Source organism: Sminthopsis crassicaudata, chromosome 5, assembly GCF_048593235.1.
Source record: "Sminthopsis crassicaudata isolate SCR6 chromosome 5, ASM4859323v1, whole genome shotgun sequence".
Lineage (NCBI taxonomy): Eukaryota > Metazoa > Chordata > Mammalia > Dasyuromorphia > Dasyuridae > Sminthopsis > Sminthopsis crassicaudata.
Genome location: NC_133621.1, coordinates 75,757,203 through 75,780,594, shown reverse-complemented (window position 1 = coordinate 75,780,594; position 23,392 = coordinate 75,757,203). Strand labels below are relative to the sequence as shown.

General features: G+C 35.2%; 1 long non-coding RNA gene across 1 annotated transcript in view; it reads right to left on the bottom strand.

Moving 5' to 3' along the window:
* Positions 1–2,232: 2,232 nt before the first annotated feature.
* The window catches only part of LOC141542634 (uncharacterized), a 48,767-nt gene continuing 27,607 nt past the window's right edge, over positions 2,233–23,392 (bottom strand). The window contains exons 2-3 of the long non-coding RNA XR_012482222.1: positions 4,787–4,946; positions 2,233–3,017 (exon numbers count right to left, since the gene is read on the bottom strand). This is a non-coding gene — a long non-coding RNA (uncharacterized LOC141542634). The remainder of the gene's footprint in view (positions 3,018–4,786; positions 4,947–23,392) is intronic.

Genomic DNA, 23,392 nt, shown 5'->3' with positions numbered 1-23,392 from the left:
AATGGTCATTTTCCCTCAAGAATAAGTTCTCACTGTCCTTGGACCTTGAAGAGAAAACTAATGTCTCAAGTCCTGACAAAGAGAAAATTAGATGAGGCTAAGTTGGAATTGACCACCTAACAGTTTGTTGTAAAATTTCTTGAAGATATCAAATGTTCCAAAACCACCCCACCTCTACAGGTAGATACATAGAGAGATATAGATATAGATGAATATAGATTTCTATACAGAGAAAGTTCCCCCTCTACAAGTAACTCTCCAGTAAAGCTTGGTAGTAGCCAAGACTAGTAACAGAAGATCAATGGGGTCATTTATATAGTTTCAGCTATGTTGCTTCTAGATAGCATATATCTAGTGTTAGCCCTGTTATATTAATATATAACTTTACTTGAATTGGAACTTAACTCTTTAAAAACAAAATTTACATGTATAAGAAATAATTTATTTGGAAATATATAACTCATACCTCTACTTGATCATATTTTATCTGAAAGAACTTAATTTTGGGACCATTTTAGAATTGACAAACCAGCAGGTGCAGTCATAGTCATGGTTAAAGGTGACTTTGGTAGGATTTCAAACAGCTGATACAGTGCAAATAATTGTTGTGCATGTATGCTGTTAATTTATAGCATACCCAGTAACCTTGATGTTTCTTTAAACCTAGTTGAATTTGATAGTGGGAAAGAGAGATAATCAAATGTTTATAGACTTTAAACCTAAACTTCACCAAATAAAATCTGAAATCATTGGATAAACACATACCTTCACTATCAATGCACCTGTACTTAATTTATCATATTTCTTCAGTGATTGTAAATGTAGGAAGGAAACAAGTTCATTTGATATATATTGTGTGATCTGGGACTTAAAATTTCTGATGTAAAGATAAGTAAATTGAAGGAGAGAGAAAAATACCATAGGGTCATACATTAAGAGAAGAAAAGAATCTCAGAGGCTGTACAGTCCAAACTCTTAATTTTACAGATGTGATAATTGAGATCAGGAAAGTGAATTGATTTGCCTAATATCACATAGGTGGAATCAGAAGCAACATTTGAACCTTAGTCCTCATACTCTAGAAATAGTATTCTTTCCATTGTCTTCCTTTTGTGGTTGTACTTTTTTTATATACACTTAGTGAGAGAAAACTATTTAATGCCTAATATCTAATTTCTATTCTCCATAATTTTACTAGCCTGATGACAATTCCTTAGAATAACTTTTAACCTTCTAATTAAAAAAAATTATTCAGAACCAATCTTTCTTCCAATTCAAAAATTCATGTGGATGGGATGGGATTGAATCAGAGACCAAGTTTTTGCACTAAGTGACTAAAGCACACACTATGGTTCTCCCACAAGCCAGCATTGCTTCCCCAAATGACAAATTCATCAAGGCCCTTTACATTATCATGGTGCAGTAAAATGAGTGACCAACTTGCAATAAGAAGGCTTGAAGCTAAGGCATTTTCATTTAATGGTTCTGTAACCAGTTTCCTACATCTTTATTTTTATTTGGAAAAGGACAGTTTAAATTAAATCGCAACTAAAATTTCTTCCAACTCTAAAAAATCCTTTTACCCTTTAGTGTTTGAACTTTTTTTCTTTACTTTATGAAATCGGAATAAAACTTATACTAATTGTGACATGCATTGTTAATATTGTTTTTATTAAGCATCTACAATAAAGGCAATATTGTTCTAGTCCAAAAAATAGTCCCTGAGTTCATGAATTTAGTAGTTGAATAGGAGATATATAGCAAACATAAATCACTATAATTCAAAATAAATCAACATACATAAGGGACAGGAATAGTAGCTAAATGAAGAGGAGGTTGTCCTTGGAGTAAGAAAGAGCTACTTGTATTTTCTGTATTACCACAGGCAAAATAATCTCTCAATGACTGCCAGAGAAGTTTCTGATCTGCATCAGTAGAATGATTTTTCATAATGGGTGAGTTCTATGATAATAAAATCCAAGTCCATACTTTCTCCACCAATCCACTTTGCAAAAAATGTTTGTAAAAGAATAACCAAAGAACCATGTAAAATTATTTCAGGTTGACTATGGTAATAAGCCAAGACTTGATTAAAGAAGTAATAATTTGAGTAAGCTCTCAAGGATATGTAGGATTTCAACAGGAAGAATGTACCAAGGAACTAATTGTGAGAATCTAATAAGATGATATATCCCAAAACTTTTGTAACTATAAATATACAATATAAATGTAAGGTATTTGGAACATTTTATTTAGTCACCCTAGGCAGTACAACTCAGAATTTTAGAAATGGAGGAATCTTCAGTGATTATCCAATGCAATTCATTCCCAAACAGCAATCTCAACCATATTTAATCTCTGCTTGAAGATTTCTGATGAGGGATGAATTACTTTCTCAGGAAGCACCCCTTTTCACTTCTGAATGGCTCTGGTTGTTAGGAAATCTCCATTAGACATCAGGCCTATATGTTTCCCATGGCTGCTTTCACTCATTTCTCCTGATTCTTCCATTGGGACACAACTGAATAAATCTAATCATTATTATTCCCCTTTAAAACTCTAAGTTATAAAACAGGTATCCTCTAAGCCTTCTCGTTTTCCAGATAAACTTCCTCAATCCCTTCAACTAATCCCCAAATGGTATGAAACCAAGGTTTTTCACAAGCCTAGTTGTTGTCCTGTGTTGTCCTTTAAGTATTATGGGAACTAAAGCAATCATCCCCATTAAATATAGGAGGGAAACAGTAAGATAGTATCTATTGGTCACAGAGGGAGAGAATCAACCCCAGTACCTAAATCAGGGATTATTAACCTTTGCAAAAGGTACATGGACTGACATTTCTGGAAGAGAAAGTTCAAGTTTTACACAAGTGGAGGATATGAGCAGGATGGTGGTGCACTAAATTTTGAGACAAAAGTTGAGCTTAAGTCATGTGGTAGTGGAAGAAGAGAGCCTTCTGCTTGCTACTAAGACCCAGTAACTCTTGCTGGAGGCAAGGAAGGTAGAGGCAACCAGCCTGCAAGACAAAGAATCAGTTTGTGAGTTTATACCAGATCTTACAGGTCCTGAATAAAAAGAAAAAAACACAGATTGCAATATGTTTATATCCTGTTTGGATTATAAACCCAGCTGGCAGAGTCTTAATAAGTTTCTGGATTTCATTAGTTCCTAGTGTCATTGTGGTGAATAATTATTTTTTTCCTTGAAAACACTGGTTAAAACAAGCCAACACAGAAAAAAAAACAAAAAAACAAAAAAACAATCAGTTCCTGGGATGTCACTGCCACTTCAAAGAGCCCTCAACTGAGTGATATTTCTGAATTGACAAAAGAAAAAAAATCTAATTAAAACTCTAATCTGACCTTCAAATGTCAGAAGTAAATAAAAGGATAACATCCACATACTTGACAGCTGTCACCAAGTAATAGGAGTGCCATAAAAGCTCATAATCAGAGACTGATGGCATATGCAATGTGTATAAGACTCATCACCATAAATTTAGTTATATAAGTACTCAACCTGATAATAATCTTACATCAGTGCCCTAAATTAGCTTCAATTTTGTTGATGGAAAGAGGTAGAGTCAAGCATAATCACCTTTACAATGTCAACATCACCAATGTAATAAATGAGAGAAATGTTTTACACGCAAAAAAGAGAAGAAAAAGAAAGGATTCCAAACCAGAACTAGAAGAAGACCCCATATTATACTTTTGTTTTCTTTTAATTTGGTTGGTTGGTTGGGTCCTGAATATGCCAAGGCAGGTTTAAACCCTCTGAGTGCAACCAAATGAATACATCCCTTCTGTTTAATGTCTGAACAGGAAAAAAATGAATCCCATCCATCTGACCTGAAATAGGCTGGATTTGTGGATAGGTCTTGAAATGAGCCTGGCACCTGGAGATGTAGAATCTGCAACCTTCAAGCTGTTTTTGCTTGTGAGTGCCCGCTGAGTTGCTAGAGGCACCACAGAGAACCTCAGCAGGACTCAAGACTGCTAATTGATTTTGCTGCTTTGTTGAGTACAGGAAATCCTCCTGAATCAGTTTTTGTTTTGTTTTGTTTTATTTTTCCCCAGAGTTCAGTTCCAGAAACCAATGTCTCTAGCAGCCAAAAAAAGGGGAAAGAATACTGCAGATTCCCTTTGCTGGAACTACCTTGCTTTTACCTCAAACTAGGCCCTGGTAGAGGTTATATGAGGTAATGAAGCATTTAGACTGGGATTATCTAGGGTGTCAGAGGACTGTGGCAGGCAGAATGCTAGATTTGGAGTCACAAGACCAGTCCCAATTTATACACACACATATACACATAATACATACATATACATATATACATTCATTCATTCCTACATACTTACATTCATAATACATATATATACATTTATTTATATTTATATATGTAGCTGTATGTATTCATATCTATATATATAGACATAATTAGTCATTGATATTTATAGATACATGCAATTATTGATATTTATAAATATATTTATTTATATTTATTGATACATGTATTTACTCATATTTATATATGTATTATTTCTTTACACTTTATGTATTTATATTTATTTGTTTATTTATATGCATATATAATGTGTATATATACCCACATGTATATGTATATATTATGTATGTATATATATATATATATGTATATATACACACACATACAGATATATATACATATACACATACATTCTATACATATACACATATACACACATATGCACATGCATATATGTACACATATACATGCAAAAACATATATACACAGACACATACCATGTATCATCTTGGCTAAGTCCTTCAACCACTGAAATTCAATTCAGCAAAATAATGATGGAGTGGATAAAATGACAGGATTCAACTCCTAATTCAGCAACTTACTAGCTGTGTGCCTTTGAGCAGATCATGTAACTTCTTTAGATCTCAGTTTCCTCATCTGAAAAATGAATGGATTTGACTCCATGACCTCTAAGTTTCCTTCAGGATCTAGATTTATGATTCAGTTCTAAATCTATGGTTCTACACAATCCCTATGTATTTTGAGTAGCCTCTGTACCTTAAAGTATAGTTTTTGTTTATAGGCAGGCATTGTTTAACATCATTATAATCATTGCTCAGCAGTAATTTTGTATTTATTAATAAATAATTTACACTATGGGATTGTTTTTTTAAAGCTTTTTATTTTCAAAACATATTCATAGGTCATTTTTCAGCATTGATTCCTACAAAATCTTGTGTTCCAGTTTTTCCCCTCTTTTTTCCCCAATACCCTCACCCAGATGGCAAGTAATTCAATATATGTTAAACATGGAAAAAATACATGTTAAATCTAATATATGCATACATATTTATACAATTATCTTCCTAGACAAGAAAAATCTGATGAAAAAGGAAAAAAAGTGATTCAAGAAAAAAAAAAGCCCAAAATAAACAAAAAGAGTGAAAAATGCTATGCTGTGATCTATACTCAGTTCCCACAGTCCTCTCTCTCTCTGGTTATAGATGGCTTTTTTCATCACAAGATCATTGGAACTGACCTGAATCATCTTATTGTTGAAAAGAGACATCTCATTTCAAAGTCTGAGTCTTGTTGTACAGCAAAATAACTGTATGGACATATATACATATATTGTATTTAACTTATACTTTAACATATTTAATATGTATTGGTCAACTTGCCATCTGGGGCAAGGGGTGGGGGGAAGGAGGGGAAAAGTTGGAACAAAAAAGTTTTGCAATTGTCAATGCTAAAAAATTACCCATGCATATATCTTGTAAATAAAAAGCTATAATATATACACATAAAGCAAAAAGAAAGAAAGAAAAGAGCCATCTGTATCAGAATTGATCATCATATAATCTTGTTATTGCTGTGTACAATGATCTCCTGGTTCTGCTCATTTTATTTGGCATGAGTATATGTAAGTCTCTCCAGAGCTCTCTGAAATCATCCTGCTGACCATTTTTATAGAACAATAATATTGTATAACATTTATATACCATAACTTCTTCAACCATTATCTAAATTGGGTTCTCAAACTACAGCCCGCAGGCCAGATGCAGCCTGCTGAGGATGGTTATGTGGCCCACAGAGTTATGGCAAATGAGCTGAGGGGCAGAGACAGAGTGTGAATTTTTGTTTTTACTATAGTCCGGCCCTCCAACAGTCTGAGGGACAGTGAACTGGCCCCCTATTTAAAAAGTTTGAGGATCACTGCCTGATGGGCATCCACTCAGTTTCCAGTTTCTTTCCACTACAAAAAGGGCTGCCATAAACATTTTTGCACATGTGGGTTCCTTTCTCTCCTTTAAGATCTCTTTTGGATATAACCTCAGTAGATTCTGTAGGATCAAAGGGTATTCACAAACCTATAGTCATTTGGGCATAGATTCAAATTGCTCTCCAGAATGATTGGATCAATTCACAATTCCACCAACAATCTATTAGTATCCTAGTTTTCCCACATCCCCTCCAACATTTGTTATTATCTTTTCCTCTCATCTTAGTGAATCTGAGATGTGTGTAGTAGTACCTCAGAATTATCTTAAATTGCATTTCTCTGATCAGTAGTGATTTAGAGCACCTTTTCAAATGACTAGAAATGGTTTCAATTTCTTCATCTGAAAACTGTCTGTTCATATCCTTTGACCATTTATCAATTGGAGTATGGCTTGATTTCTTATAAATTTGAGTCAATTATTAATATATTTTAGAAATAAGGCATTTATCAGAATTATGGGTTTCTTTTGTTAACAGTCACACTAGTTTCTGGGAGGTATGAAGAGCAAAATCTCTTGAACAAACATACAAATGAGTCACATCAAGACTGTAGAAACCAGCTGATTTGCAGCTATCTTACAAAGAGTCAAGCAGTCATGCCTAAATGTAAAAGAAATAAGGAGTGCTATCATGAGCCAAATAAAGCAATTTTAGCTCACATTCATATAATGTGTTTTGTTTACTACAAAGTGCTTTCTTCCCTATAACATTGTGTGACAAACAGTGCAACAAGTCATATCTATTTTACATAAGTGGATATTACGGTTAAGAATCTTTAAGCAATTTGACCAAGATAACCCTGCTGATTCCATGTCTTATGAACCCAAGGAGCTAATGTATATGCAACTTTTCAGGGATCAAGCTACAGGTTCTGAATCTGGGGTTCAAAAACATTTTTAAATATATATTTGTAAATTCTATTTTAATATAAGCAATTTTCTTGATAATCCTATGTATTTTATTTTATACTTTAAAAAACATTATTCTAAGGAGGTCATGAGCATTCTTTGACTATCAAAAGAGTCTATGACACCTTGCACACACATGCACATACACATACACCCAGGAAGGGTAAGCATCTCTGATGCTGTTTCCATTACAAATTGTAATGTGGTTTTAGGACCACAGAATTATAAATTTATGTCTGCAAGTGACATTAGAAGCTATCAAATCCAATCCCTGTATTTTATATATGGAAACTGAGACCCAGAGGGATTGGTGATTTATTCAAAGTGAAGCATAGTGAAAATATCTATTAGAAATATCAATATGAAATTATCTGAACTTGTGATTAGTAGATAGGATAAAATAATGAGAAACATATTAGAAGACATACTGGAAAGACATTTAGATTTAAGAGAACTTAATTTTGATGCCTCTTGTAAAGGGCTGAAACTCTTTTAAAAGGTGTGCTTGAATCAGACAACTGAGCACTTAAGGCTAATTATCTATTGGACAATAACTCTTTTAGCATAAGTTTGGAATTTCTCTTCTCTCAGTTAATGCTGGCTCAATGTTTGGAGTTAAGAGAATTGTGGGTAAGAATTAGGGGGTGGAGCGAGAAAGGCAAGAGAACTTCACTTGGCCTTAGGATGAGGAAGAGATAAGTGTGGAGATTCTGGATTCTAGAATCAAGGAGGGATCGTTGGCAAAACCCCTAGCAGTTTTGTCCATCTCCTTTCTCCCCTTAAAGACCACGGATTTTTTGCTTATCCTGACTTAGGCTGATACTGGGGCCTCCAGGAAGCTAGGCCAGACTTTACATTGTGGTGCCCAACATGTGAACCAAGGACCCTAATTTCACTAAAGATATCCCAGGTGACCAGGAAATAGGGTGAATATTTTAATAGACAAGCAGGGAACTTACTTTGTTAAGAGCTAAACTAGTAGTTCTCATTTTCTAGTTGAAATGGGGCAGATATTAGGAAAAAATTCTCCCTCACCCCCACTCCAATCCCCAACCACATCCCAAAGGAGATCTACAAGAATCAGACTCAGACTGATTAAAGAGACAGGGTTTGATTGTAATTTGGGAGTAGATTGATGGACTTGTGGATACAAGAACGTATGTCCCCTTGGTTCTTCAAAGAAGAAATAAAGGCAGATAATCGGAAACTAATAGGAGATCAACTATGTGAATGTTATAAGATAATGATCCTGATTCAATTTCCAAGGAAACATTTTATATGTACAACTTAATACAATTGGCCTTAAAGAATCCCACAAGTTATATAAAAAAGAAAAGTTTTAAAAACAGCCAGATGAGGAAGTGTGAGGAAAAAGAGGAAGACAAAGGAGAGATTAATGGCAATATCACCAGAGGGTATGAGGACTTAAGTGAACTTGAAGGTCATGGTGATTCTCACTCTCACAGCCCAGTTTCAACCCCACCTCACCTTCCTGGGTGGAGGGAGGAGAAGGAGTGGGAGGGACAGTGATGTACCTCCCCACCTAGCAATCACCCCCTCCTATGACTAGATTACAAAAGGTAGTACTTAAAGCTAAGGAGAAGGGCAGAATACAGCTGATTTGAGAATAGAAATGTATCCTGTGTTTCAACAGTTTAACTCTTCAGGTCAAAAAAGTAGAAGATACATTCCTTTTGATCTAAAAATCCTCAAAAACCTGAAAAAGGCTTGCACTCTTTATGGAGCTACATCATCTTATGTTAAGATGTTATTACAGAATTTGGCTTATGAAATCTTAACCCCTAGGGACTGGAAATCTATAGCAAGGACATGCTTAGAACCTGGACAAAATTTGTTGTGGCTTTTTGAATATAGTGAGCTCTATAGGATACAAGCCAAACAAAATAATAAAAGTAGAGTTAATCCTCCAATCACCTATGACCAACTAACAGGTTCCTATTCAGATATTTCAGCACAGATTAATTACCCCATAGCAGCATATGAGAAAATTGCTTCTGCTGCTAGCAAAGCATGAAGTTTTGTCCAAGGTAAAGAGGACAAAAGAGAAGCTTTCACAAAAATAGCACAAGGGCCCAGTGAACTCTTTAACTTTGTGGGACATTTGCAGACAGCTGTCATATGAACTATCAGTGAAAATGCAGCAACAGAATTTATGATAAGGCAACTTGGTAAAGAAAATGCTAATGAGGTTTGTAGAAGAATTATACTAGGATTACACAAGGATGCTCCTTTAGAGGAGATCATAAGACTCTGTGCCACAGTGGGCACAAATACCTTTTATAGCCAGGCTATGATGCAGACTTCCCAAGATCCCAACATGGGAAGACAGGGTCCCTTTTGGCAAGGGACTTCCAGAGAGACTCATCAATGCTTTCAATGTGGTAAAGTAGAGAATCTGAAAGCTCACTGTTGGCATAGAGACAGAGTGAGAAAACAGGGGGCGGAGAACAAGACCCAAAAGCCCATGTTCAAAATGCAACAGAAGGTTCCATTGGGCATCTGCATGTAGACTGATTCAGGGAAACAGAATGAGGGGCCCAACCCCAGAGCTCAAGGCAAAAAAAACCTGGGGCATGAGGGCAACCGATGCTACACCCAGAGAACCTTTAGAAGTTCAATACTCATACATGACCAATCAGCCAGGAAACAACCTGATTGGGAGAAAGAGATTACAATTGGAGAGAATAGAGTCGTATGCAGCTGGTACAAATGAGATACCCCCTGGAGAGGTGAAATCTGTTCCTCTCCAGCTACGGATCTCTTGCCTCCAGGCACAGTAGGCTTGACCATTTCACCTCCTGAGAGTACATACAAAATAATGTCCATCCATACACTGATGTGGGAAACTGGGGAATGTGTAGATTATATCCCAATCACTAATACAGGTAGATAATGTGTGACTTATCAACCAGAAGAAGTAGTAGCATCAGGTTTACTGATACAGACTTCTAATAAGCAATCTGGTGATAGTTGCCCAGATTCTAAATCCAAGCAACAAAATTCAGGAAAATTCTGGAGAGCAGCTATGACAGCTGACCAACCTATGTTCACTATTTATAAAAATGGCATACCATTAAAAGGATTGGTAGACACTAGTGCAGATTGCACAGTCATTAGAGGTACTCACTGGCCCAGTCACTGGCCAAAAATTAAGGTAGACACCTACATGTCTAGTGTAGGAGATCAATAGCAGCTGAAGTCAGTGCTACCCCTTTGAGATGAATATTTGAAGGAGAAACAGGAGTTTTTACTCCTTTTATAGTTGAAAAAATCCCTATCAATCTGTGGGGAAGAGATATTTTACAACAATTAGGGCTAAAAATGAGTACTTCGGTTTTTTAGGCAGGGCTGCTGTTGAAGGCCTGCCAACACTTTCACCTGTTCCTATCCAATGGAAAACTGATACACCAGTGTAGATAGAACAGTGGCCCTTAGGTAGCGATAAAATTCTGGCCTTATTAGATATAGGACAGGAGCAATTTGACCAAGGACACTTACAAACTTCTCTAAGTCCTTGAAATTCTCTTGTATTGTTGTAAAAAAAGAAATCTGGAAAGTGGAGGATGTTGACTGATTTAAGAAAAGTAAATAAACAGATGGAAACTATGGGAACTCTTCAGCCTGGACTTCCATCTTCTTCTCAATTGCCTAGAGAATGGCCTCTTTGGGTTATAGACATTAAGGATTGTTTCTATTCTATCCCTCTAGATAAAGAGGATATGAAAAGATTTGCCTTTTCAGTGCCCAGTGTTAACTTAGCTGAGCCTTATAAAAAGATATGAATGGACAGGTTAGCTACAGGGAATGAAAAACAGCCCTACTATGTACCAAATATATGTTGCTGCTACTCTTACTCCAGTAAGAAAAGCATTTACAAAAGTAATGTTATTATACTACATGGATGATGTATCGGGATGTGCACCTGAGGAACAAATGTTAGAAGCATGTCTACAAAAGACCATGGAAGCATTAAGGAATTATAAATTGTATATAGCTCCAGAAAAAATTCAAAAACATGCTCCTTTTCAATATTTAGGATATGAAGTATATCCTAAAGTGCTTACAGTACAAAAACTTTCGTTAAGAACAGAGAAGCTAAACACCTTAAATGACTTTCAGAAATCGATAGAGATATCCAATGGATACGTCCAGTGTTTCATTTGACTACCTATCAATTACAACCATTGTATGACATTTTAAGGGGGACAGTGCTTTAAATTCACCACGCCAGCTTACAAAAGAAGCACAAGAGGCTTTGAGAGAAGTTGAACTGGCTTTATCCAATGTGGTTGAAAGAGTCACTCAAAAACCCGAAATATTTATGCTACAAAAGAGGCACCCTCAGCAGTCCTTCATCAAGGAGACAGTGTGATAAAGTGTGTGAACCTCCCAGCACAACCAGAACAAAGCCTTATTCCTTACCCAGTGCTTGTGGCTAGAATTTTATTAAAGGCCATTAAACGAGCAGTACAATTATCTGGGATAAGACCTGACAAGATATACACCTTTTATACTAATGCACAAATTAATGTGTGCTGTGAAACCATCCCAGAGTGGCAAATTTTATTGGCTACAACTCTTACGCATGGATCTCCATTAAAGATAACCAGAGTATTACATAATTGGCTATGGATTCTTGAAGAAAAGGTTTCTAAAGTTCCTCTTAAAGGACCAACTATCTTCGCAGGTCCATCCAAACATAATATTTGTGCTGTATACTCTCATGACTTAACTATAAAGAGAGTAGTCAGAACTCCTTTTCAATCCACTCAGCAAAATGAATTGTATGCAATCATTCTAGCTCTTATTATCCAGGAAATATAAATATAATATTTGATTTGGCCTGTTCAGTAGGTGTGATACAAAGAATTGCCACAGCCCAAATAAAATGTGTAGCCTCCAATATATAGCATCTCTTTAAGGAACTTCAAGAGTGAGTGAGAAAACATCCAGGTAAGATTTATATCTTGAACATCCACTCTCATAGTGGACTTCCAAGTCCTATTTTTGATGGTTATTCAAAGGCAGATAGCCTTCTAACCATGTTGGCCAATGCTCCTTTATTTCAAAAAGCCCAAGAATCTCATTCTAAATATCATCAGACTGCTCGAGCTTTATGTTTACAATTTGGAATAACAAGAGAAGAAGCTAGGAGCATAGTAAAAGCCTGTACAACTTGCCTTCCTTTCCATGCTTCTATACTCCCTCTAGGGAAGAACTCTCGTGGTTTGAGATCTAATGAAATTTAGCAAATGGATGTGACCCATTTTAAATCTTTTGGTCATCTGTCTTTTATCCATGTTGTGGTAAACACCTTTTCAGGATTCACTTTTGCAATACCAGCAGCAAAAGAGACAGCTGAATGGTTACTGAATTCCTTATACAAGCATTTGCAATTATGAGTGTGCCACAAGCAATAAAAACAGACAATGGACCTGCATATACTTCTAAACATTTTGCACACTTTTGTGCACAGTGTAAGATTTTATACACCACTGGCGTACCCTTTAATCCTCAAGGACAGGCAAGAGTAGAGAAGAGAAACAGAGACATTAAGATGCTCCTCCAAAAACAAAAGAAAGGGGGAGCCACAGGTAACCCTACAGAATTTCTAAATCTAGCTCTTTATACTATTAACTTCTTGATTTTTGACAAAGATGCACTGGCTCTGGCAGACAAGCTTTATAACCCATCGTAAGGGTAATGTCCAGTGCAAGCAGCTCCACTGTCTTTAAATAATCGCCAGGTGAAGTGGAGAGACCCAGAAAGTGGTGAATGGAAGGGACCAGATAGGTTAACTGCTTGGGGGAGAGGGTTTGCTTGTATCTCTACAGATGGAGAAGGAATCAGATACACCTTGTCCATCAGAGAGAGATGGAACAGACCCTTGAAACGAAGGAGAAGCCCCAAGAAACATTGGGTGATTCCAATGCTGACTGTGTCCACCACTGAAAGAGCATGGCAGTTCATGGACATCAAAAATTGTTGGACCCTCAGGAATCATTGGATTTTCTGAGAAATTATATGAATGTTGCAGGACTTAAAAATCTGTGGGAATCACTGGATTCCCCAACACATAAAAAGACTGTTACAGGACTTCAAAAACTTGCAGGAATCATTGGATTCCCTGACACATGAAGTAATGAACAATAGATTGGTTTTGGACTATCTCTTGGTTGCTAAAAAAGGTGTATGTGTGATTGTTATTTACATACCCTCCTTCTATGACTTCTGGAAATCTTTTACAATACCATGTTATTTATATTGTTTGTTATATCACTACTTGCATGTACAATTCATGTTTGTTATACCAGATTGAGCCTGTACCGGCTGTGGAAAGAGTCATCACTAATAGCCTGTGCATTATTGCTATGTGCTTGGGTAATATCTCCCATGCTGATAGGTTTGTACATACCTGTTTCTAGTAAGACCCTTCAGCCCAGAAACCTGCTAACAATATCTGGTTTGACTCCCCACTTCCCTTTGGTGTTTTTCATCTCTCTTCCTGAGAAGATCATATAGGGGGTTTGATCACCTTCTTTTTGGTGTTTTTACCTCTTTTCCTGAGAAGTTAGGGGGGGGTGTTACCTCCTTTTTGGAGTTCTCACCTCCCTGAGAAGTCAAGGATGGCGTGACCACGTGTGTTCTAAAACAAAAGAAAGGGGGAGATGTAAAGGGCTGAAACTTTGAATAGGTGCACTTGAATCAGACAACTGAGCACTTAAGGCTAATTACATATTGGACAACAACTCCATTAGCATATGTTTGGAATTTCTTTTCTCTCAGTTAATGCAGGCTCTATGTTTGGATTTAAGAGAATTGTAAGTAAGGATTAGGAGGTAGAGTGAGAGAGGTGAGAGAACTTCACTTGCCTTCAGGATGAGGAGGAGAAAAGTATAGAGATTCTGGACTCTAGAATCAAGGAGGGGTCCTTGGCAAAACTCCTGTCAGTTTTGTCCATCTCCTTCACTTCTCACCCTAAAGACCAAGGACTTTTGCTTATCCTGACTCTGGCTGATCCTGAGGCCTTCAGGAAGTTAGCCTGGACTTTAGAGTCTCTAAAGAACAGAGAAAGACTATAATTTCCACATATGGAGGAACTTGCTTAATCTGATTATATGAGTCAATCATCTATTCAGACTTTTGAATGAATAGATATGACCTAGGTTTCTCTGCATTAATGCCATATTGGTTATACTTAAAGGATTTTGTTTATACTTGAGCCATAAAATAAACATATATGCTTGTGGCTTAACTGGAACTCAATCTGGAATCACAATAAAGTCAAATCTGAGAACTGGAAATGATCTCCGAGGCTATCTAATCCAAAGCTTCTTAAAAAGTGGATTACAATCCCATATGGGGTCACAGAACTGAATGTAAGGGTTGTGCAAAACTTGTCAACAATAAAAGGTTTTTAAACCTAATGACCAAAAATTAATTCAAAATTAAATGTGTAATGAACCTGAGGTGTTTCTAGTACTACTTGACCAGACTGCATTGGGAAACTTCACTACAGACTTGGTTCTGAAACTATAACATGTGCACTTTACACTGCATGAGCAGATTTGAGGTGGGGTTGTGTAAAAATTTCTATAGTGAAAAGGGATCCCGAGCAGAAAAAAATTAAAAAGCTTATTGAATCATATAACCTTTCTAGAACATAGGATTTTTGATAAACAAACACAGGAACATGCTTGTAATAGACATTTAATTATGTTCAAAAAAATGAACCAAGGAATAAATTTTGGTCCATGTTGGTGGCCCTGTGATTTCCAGTGGTTCCTTCTCACCTCCAAGATCAAATATAAAATACTTCACAACTTGATCCCTGTCAATCTTTCCAGGTTCCTTAAATGTTTACCTCTCTCTCTATCAAAGATCCAAGGTCACTGACCCTTTTGCTACTTTTCAGTCAGGTCACTCCATCCCCCCACATTGTGCCAAACAGCTATCCTCCATCCCTAGAATACCATCTTGCTTGATCTCTACTTTCTAGCTTCCATGGATTTATTCTAGTCTCTCAACTAAAATTCCACCTTCAACAGAAACCTCCCTCCTAGTGATATGTATTTTTCTGTATATATCTTTTATATATACAATTATTTACATATCTCCAATAGAATGAATTCTTTGACATATCTTGCATCCTGTGTTTAGTGTAGTGTTTGACACATACTATGTATTTTAAATTATATGTTGATTAACTGAGTGACAATATTTATCATAACCCAACATTATCTATGTCCTGCATTATAGATATCATAAACCAAGTCATTCTTAATCCTTGAACTTTTATGTGTGTGTGTGTGTGTGTGTGTGTTTTCTTGCATTCCAACATAATTGCATTCCTTTCTAGTCTTCTGTATTTAATTTTATACATTTTTAAAAAAAGCAATATTTTGAGAAGAGGTCCATAATTTTCACCAGACTGCCAAAAGCAGCCACGATTCAAGAAAGATTAAAATCCCTTGCTATAATACGTAAATGTGAATTTTGCCATCTATTCAAAAGCTGCTTTCATAGTAAACCTAACTTGTATATTAATTTCCTTTAAAGGCTTAAAAAGTAAGGATCAGGCTCTTTCTTGCTTTAAAAAAAAAAAAAACAAAAACAGAAGACTCTACTATAATAAGTTCATTTTGATTAAAGCTGATATTACTTGGAGATCACCAACTTGTGACTTGAGAATAGAATTCATGTCAGGTCCATCAGTTTTCTAAATAACATCCTCTCAGGTAAATTTAGGCTTGTTATATTAAAAAAAAAAAAAACCTTCCTTACCTATTCAAATGTTCCAGAAGGGGAATAGATTCTCATAGATGATAATGAGCTCCTCACCATTGGAGGTCTTCAAAGAAAGTGTGGACAATCACTTGTCAGGTTTAACAAAGAAGAATTTTTTTCTGTAGGTTTACCTTGGTCTAGATAGCCTCTGAATCTAGTCAGATAATTCATTATGACTAAAATTCTGCCAGTCTATGCTGTGGAAAGAAAATATACAGTAAGGCTTGGCTAAAAATATTCTGGGTTATCTGTTTTCAAGGACTGAGAAGACAAAAGGGTAATAATTTTTTCAGTCTTTAATCATAACATTGTAAAAACAAAGAAAAACTAAACTAAGTATTTTCTACTGATTCTAAATAAAAGAAATTTACTGAATTTATTTAGAAATTTTAATACAACCTTTCGTTTTGGAGGTTTCAGGTAATATGAAAACTATTATAGGCTAAATGAGCTCATAGTAAACATAGATTTATGCCAGAGCCAGAAAGAACAACAACAATGATTTTAAATAGTTCTTGGATGTTAGCCTAATTCTCTTCAAGATTTTTAATTTTTTTTTAAATTTTTTTATTTTTGCAAATAGGGAGGACAAAAATAACCAAGTTGCTACCAGTACAAATAGCTACACACATTTGCAAGGCTGACCCAAAAGATAAAAAAATATTTAGATGTTCACATTTGTACAACTGTGGAAAACAACAACAACAACAACAACAGAACATTTTTTGTGTTTTATACTGTGAGGAAGAAGGGTCTTTCGGGAAAGAAATGGATTTGAAAGCAAAGCAAACATTCAAAGAAAATAATGAATGTATATTGTTCTAAAATAATTCAAAACTGGTCATAGAAGTCCATATAATTTTCCTTCTTATTTAACTAATACCTGGCATATTGGAAGGGTGGTGGGAAGTTACTCTTTTGTTTTGGAGAAGGTCATTATTAAATCTTAGCTATGCCTAAACTCTTAGTTTTCTTTGTCCCATTCACAGCCAAAGCCTTTTCATTCTCTTCTACCAATCTCTGGTTACCTTGATTCCACAACTTTAACCAAACTGTACATAAATGGATTGTGTTATAGCTCATACCCTTCCCAGAAAACCTCTCACAAGTTAATAATCTTACTACCCATAAAGAAATAAACAAAGATCCCCCTTTAATTATAAAGAACTATTTTTTATGATAATTTATCCCATTTAGTCAACAAGCAGTTTTATGTGAGGGACAGAGTACTGAATTAAGCACTAAGGATACAGAGAAAAAAATTTAAAATTTTCATGCCCTTCCCTCAGAAAACACACATTTTATCTTAAATCAGATAATCAGATAATTATTATTTAAAAGAAAAGGAAAAAAAAGGAACATTCCTTATCAGGAAGTTACAAAGATAGCCATGCAGATGGCTTCAGGCTCATGAAACTACAAAATGTGCATAAATGCAAACAGAATTGAAAGCTCTATTTTCTCCATAAAGGATAATCAATAACTGTGGTAATCTCTCCTAGTTTTTGTCTTTTTTTACTCAGGATTATTTAAAAGGCATTAGCCAAGAAATAATCACAACAAAAACTGATGAATGAAAAGTATGCATTACCTAGGTTATGACATATAGGTGGCAGGTCAACCTATTAAGTTGACCAATCACTATATTAATCTTGGACAGACCCTGAAAAATGGACACTGGGCAAGGCCTTGAACTGAACAAGGAGAGGAGTATGGCCTAGATCATATCTGAGCCTTTTCAATGATCATAAACTTCCCTTCTACAGTGATCCAAAGAAATCCCAAAAGACTGGACAGAAAATGCCATCTGTACCCAGAAAAAGAACTATGAAGATTGAACTATGTAGATTATAGTTGTTCTAACCCTAAATGTTTGGTTTTGTTCATTTCTTTGTCTTTATTCCCCCTGATTGCTCACCTGGGCTGCTGGTATGAAGAGGAATTAAAAAAAAAAAAAAAAAAAACAACAACAACAAAAAAAAACCCCAAGAACTATTAAGTTCTGATTGGCACCAGATTCTAATTATGTCCTTTTTTCTTTTGTTAAAAGTATTTCTTAGTTATCTCACCTGATTTCTCATAAATACTTAGGATCAACAGCATCCTTCACATATTTTTGTGTCTCTTTGTTAAGGACTTGATGGTATGGGATAGTTGTGGGAACCACTTTAGGCAGCAGGAACTAACCCATTATTAGAGAGTTTGTACTCCCTAACAAGGGGCATAAAACCAAGTCATTCCTAGCTTTTGTAGCTCTACTGCCAAGGGCAGAATTTCTATAAACTCAGGGCCTTTTAAATCTGCCTAATCAGGCAATAAGTGTAATATAGTGAGGGTGAAAATGACAGTTCTAAAGTTGGCTCATAGATCATTTGATAAACTGGGGACTTCCATAATCTCATTCTTTGTTTTGACCTGGGGGGATTAAAGGAGAAAGGGTAAAATAAAACTCTGTTAGGAAGCTAAATCCTACATTCAGCTTACTTAGGAGCAGGAAGACACAAAACCCCCTAATTCAAATCTGGCCTCAGGCACATATAGCTATATGACTCTGGGAAAGACACTATGGGCTTGTGTAGACCCTAAGACATTGGTCAAGTCTAGACTTCTAGCTCGAGGGTTATATGGGATTTAGACTAATCTCCTCATTTTAGAGATGGGGGAATAGAAATCCAAGAAAGTGAAAAGTATCTGAAAAGACAATAACCCTCTCATATTCTGACATTTTTCAAACCATAAAGTGAAAAAAGCATTTAACTGTAGCTCTGTTTTGAAATTGAAGCCAAGCTCTTACTTAAGATATGCTCATCCCTGAAATATTCATCAGTATGGAGCACTTGTTTCTTATATAATCCCTTGCAATCATGCCAGTCACTTAATTGACATGTTCCTGTTTGTACTTGAATGGGCTAAAAAAGGAATGCTACAGGATCTAGCAAAGTTAGCCAATTAAGTTTCTTTTAGAGAGCTAATTTACTTAGAAGAAATTGAGCATCCCTTTAATAAGTAGCAAATAAAGTAGTTTATGAAAAGTGTAAAGTACTTACAGAAATCTATAAGAGTCTACAAGTGTAAGAGGACAATCCTTAGTTCCCATCATATGTTGTTTAGGTTTTCAAGTGACTATAAACAAACAACTAAGTGAAAGGAATACTTCTAGTTTTAGTCCCATTGACTAGTTGTGTTGTTAGTCAAAGTTCTTAAATTCTCAGTTTCATTATATGTATCTATAAATAGAGATAATGATACCTGTCCTGAATATCTTATAGGAATTCTAAAAGAAATAAGAAAAAGACTGCACTGCACTGCCCTAATCTAAACTATTTATATCTTAGAAAAATCCTAAGTGTATTTTCTATAATGATCCTTCAGTAAGGGAAAGAGAACCTTCCTGGCTCTTCACAGAAGAAACATCCTCATGGCAGGAGATATCCCACGTGTTCTTGTTCTGTTGGTTCAGTTAAATCCGACTATAAACCCCTTTGAGGTTCTCTTGGAAAAGATACTGGAATTGTTTGCCATTTCCTTCTCTAGCTCATTTTACAGATGATGAAATTAAGGCAAACAAGTGATTTGTCACACAGCTAGTCTGTCTAAGATTGAACCTTAGGGTCTTCCCAACTCAAGGTCCCATTATTTCACTGTGCCACATAGCTGCTCCTAAGTAAGCTGAATATAGAGGATACTCCATTACAGAAAACTTACTTTATCTTCTCCTTGAATTCCCCAGGTCAAAAAAAAGAGTGAGATTATAGAATTCCCTAGTTTATCAAAACAACTTTGAAGATGCTATAATACAAGTGAAGGATTCCTTTCTAATACCATCTTAATGAGATTCTTGAAGATGAAGGAGAGTAATAGAGTCTAGGACCTGGGTTCAAATCCTGTTTCTGATTCTTAACTATTTATATAATTTAGCCAAGTCACAATCTCTCAGACCCCAGGGTAATTTTTGTTTTTGTTTCTGATTGTTTCTTTGTTATTTTTAATGAATAAAATGAGGGAGTTGGATTCATTGGGCCTGTAGGTTCCTTCCAGCTCTACCTCTATTCTAAGTGGCAGTCAAGATGATGAGTTCAATCCTGCCTCACATACTTCCTAGCTGGTTGGCTCTAAACAAATCACTTACCCACTTTGTTTCCTTGTCTGTGAAATGGAGACAATAATATCTTCTAGCTAATTGTTGTGAGGGCCAAATGAAATTATATATGTCTATATAATATATATTAAATATTCATTTTATATAATTATATCATATTGAATATATTATATTTGTTTATAATTTAATAGAATATAATAGAATGTAACAATATGATAATTATATTATATATTCTTATATCTACTATGTATAATATATAGTAGATATAATAATATATTATATATAATACAATATAATGTAGCATGACATAACGTAATATAATATAAAATAATATATAAAAGTCAATGATTTTCTGGCACTTTGTAGAAACCTACACTTCAGGTTCTTTTTGCTTCTCTCACAAAACTTTTTTTTCAACTTCTATTAGTCCAAAGTGAGCCAGGAAGAAGAAGAACTAGAACATCTGGAAGTCATTTAGATATTCAGGAACATGAATTAAACATTAAAAAATTATTAAATAAGATATCTTGAAAGCATTGTGGCTCCAACTCATTAGGTTTTATGGAGAATAAAGAAAAAAAAAAAAAAAAACAAGAGGGTCAGGGCTAATATTTCCCTAAATGTCCTCTGCTCAAAATAAAAGAGGCCATGATATTTCTAGGATCCCTTTAACTACTAAATGGTCCCCAATTACTTAGCAGTTGTTGACAAGGACCAAAGATACTTGACCATAAAAAAATGAAAAAGAAAGGAAGAATTTGCACTGATAAACAAAAAATGAAAATTGAAGAATCTGCCACACTTCTCTCCTTATCTAAATTTAAACACTAGAAATCTGTGTTAAACTATTTAATCCAGAGTAAAATTTAGCAGAGAGCAGGTCTAATATGAACCCCATCCAAAAAAAAATTAGTTCCTTATATTCCAAAAAGATCTTATTATTAGATGATTTGACAGTACCATGTGAAAAAGAACTTGGAATAAATAGTAGTCTCAAGTTATTTTATTTCAGTTTAATAAACATTAAATAATAGTTATATGTTAATATCTTTTGCTTTTATATCATCTACATTTTCCTTATATCTTTTCACTTCACCTATTTTTTTTTTACAAAGCAAAAGAGAAAAAAAGCCACCATATCAATCAAAAGAAAAATCTGACATTTTAGGCAATGTTTCCTGGGTATTGACTCCCAAATGAGTGAGGAGAATATCTACTCATACTTCTTCTTTGTGGCTAAGTTTCGCTGAACACTTTATTTATTTGCTCATTCATTCTTCATTCATTTATTCACTCATTTAGTTATTTATGTATTTGTTTGTTTATTTATTCTATGGCTACAGGATAGAAGGCACCACACTGAGAAATATGCTGAGGAAAGAAAAAACAAAAAACAGCCCTTTCTCCCAAGGAGTGCATATCACACTAGGGAGATACAGCATTTAAATAGCTAAGTATAAGAGTACTTTTCCAGGAAAACTACATTAATGCCCAAGTCTGAAATCAAAAAGGGCCTTCTGAAAGTAAGTAGCAACAGAAATGAGCCAAGAATGAAACTAGAGATTCTATGATCTAAAGGCAAGGAGGGATGGTGTCCAAGCTAAGGAAGGACTCAGGAGATCTGTAACTAGTATCCTCCACCTTGGTTTGTGTCAGAAAAGGTTCTGTTTCTGCTTTGAAAACAAAAATAACTCCATCTGTAGAGCCATTTAAAAAAAAAAGTGAACTGGGCTAAATAGGATAAGGAAGAGAGAACCCCATTGCAGGCTGTATCATAATACATGCAGAGTGTTACTTCCATTTAGGGAATTAATTGCTGTTCAGTCATTTTTAGGTGTTATTTTTTTTTTTTTTTAATTTTCATGAGACCTTTTAGGATTTTCTTGGCAAGGATACTAGAGTGCTTTCTCATTTCTTTCTCCAGGTCCTTTTATAGATAAGGAAACTGAGGCAAACAGGGTTAAGTGGCTTTCCCAGAGTCACATAGCTAGGAAGTATCTGATGCCATATTTGAACTCAGTAAAAGGAATCTCCCTGACTCCAGGTCTAGCACTCTATTGTGCCACCTACTTACCCAAATCCATTTGTGCAAACCATATCTTTAAAAGAACAATGGAAATCTTGAACAAGTATGGGAAGAGTTTTGACTTTTGTAATTATCTTGAAAAATCAATCATATGAAAAAAACAGACAATATTCCAGACAGGCTGAGGTAGAGGAAACTTGATAGCTTTATTCAAACATCTGAAGAGATGTCATCTGGAAAAGGGGATGTTATGATTTATGTTATTCCAGATGATAGAACTAGTAATTAAGGCAAACTTATGAGAGAAAAGGATTTTTTTTTCCATATATGAAAGATCTCTTTAAAAATTAGTTTGATACTTTTGAACAAGCCCTGATTCTGGTAACAGATCTGGGTGCAAATTCTCCAAGACTTTAGATTAATCACTTAACATTTCCAGGCCTCAATTACCTCAATTCTAAAATGAAGGGACTGAATCAAATGTTTGTGTTATCCTTTGTTCTATGATCTATGAATAAGATGTTTCAGGAAATCATTAGTTTCCCAATATCATACCCACTTGAGGAGAAGCTGGGTAACGACATATCTGAGACACTGCACCAAGAATTCCAACATTGATGGGGGACATCCCTCAATCTCCTTTCAACACTAAGATCCCGGGACCACATATATGACAGCATCATTGTGAAGCTCCAGAGTAGCTCTCTCTTTCCCCTCAGCACAGTGGCCTATACATGGCCTGGTAATGAGAGAGCTTTTAGCACCAACCTCTCTGGCCTAAGGGAGTCCTTCTTTTCACCACTGCTACACAGAAGTGACAAATGTTTCATTCGATTACAGCAGGATTTCTTTTTTTCCTCGAGTTTTAATCATATGACAAATTAGATTGAATTTGCATTTACACTGCATTTTATGATGTAAGATTTCTAATATACTGCAGCTTGGCACTGCAGTGAATTGCATTATCCCTAATGGTTCATCAGTTCTGAGATTTAGTATTTGATCTTGTTTTATTATCTTCTGCAGCTATATGCTATACCTAATTTTTCCTTGAAATGAACATTATTGATTTACTTATTAAATATTGTCTGCCTACTGTGAATTTTTCACACAAGCGGTATGATGAATCCTTTTTAAAAATAATGATTATCTGCAGTACAATGCCTGAAATGCTGGTTTTATAGGGAGGGTTCGAATGGATTTGAACTAAATACAGAGTATAAAACCTGTCTTGGACTTTCTTCAAAAAAAAAAACTATAC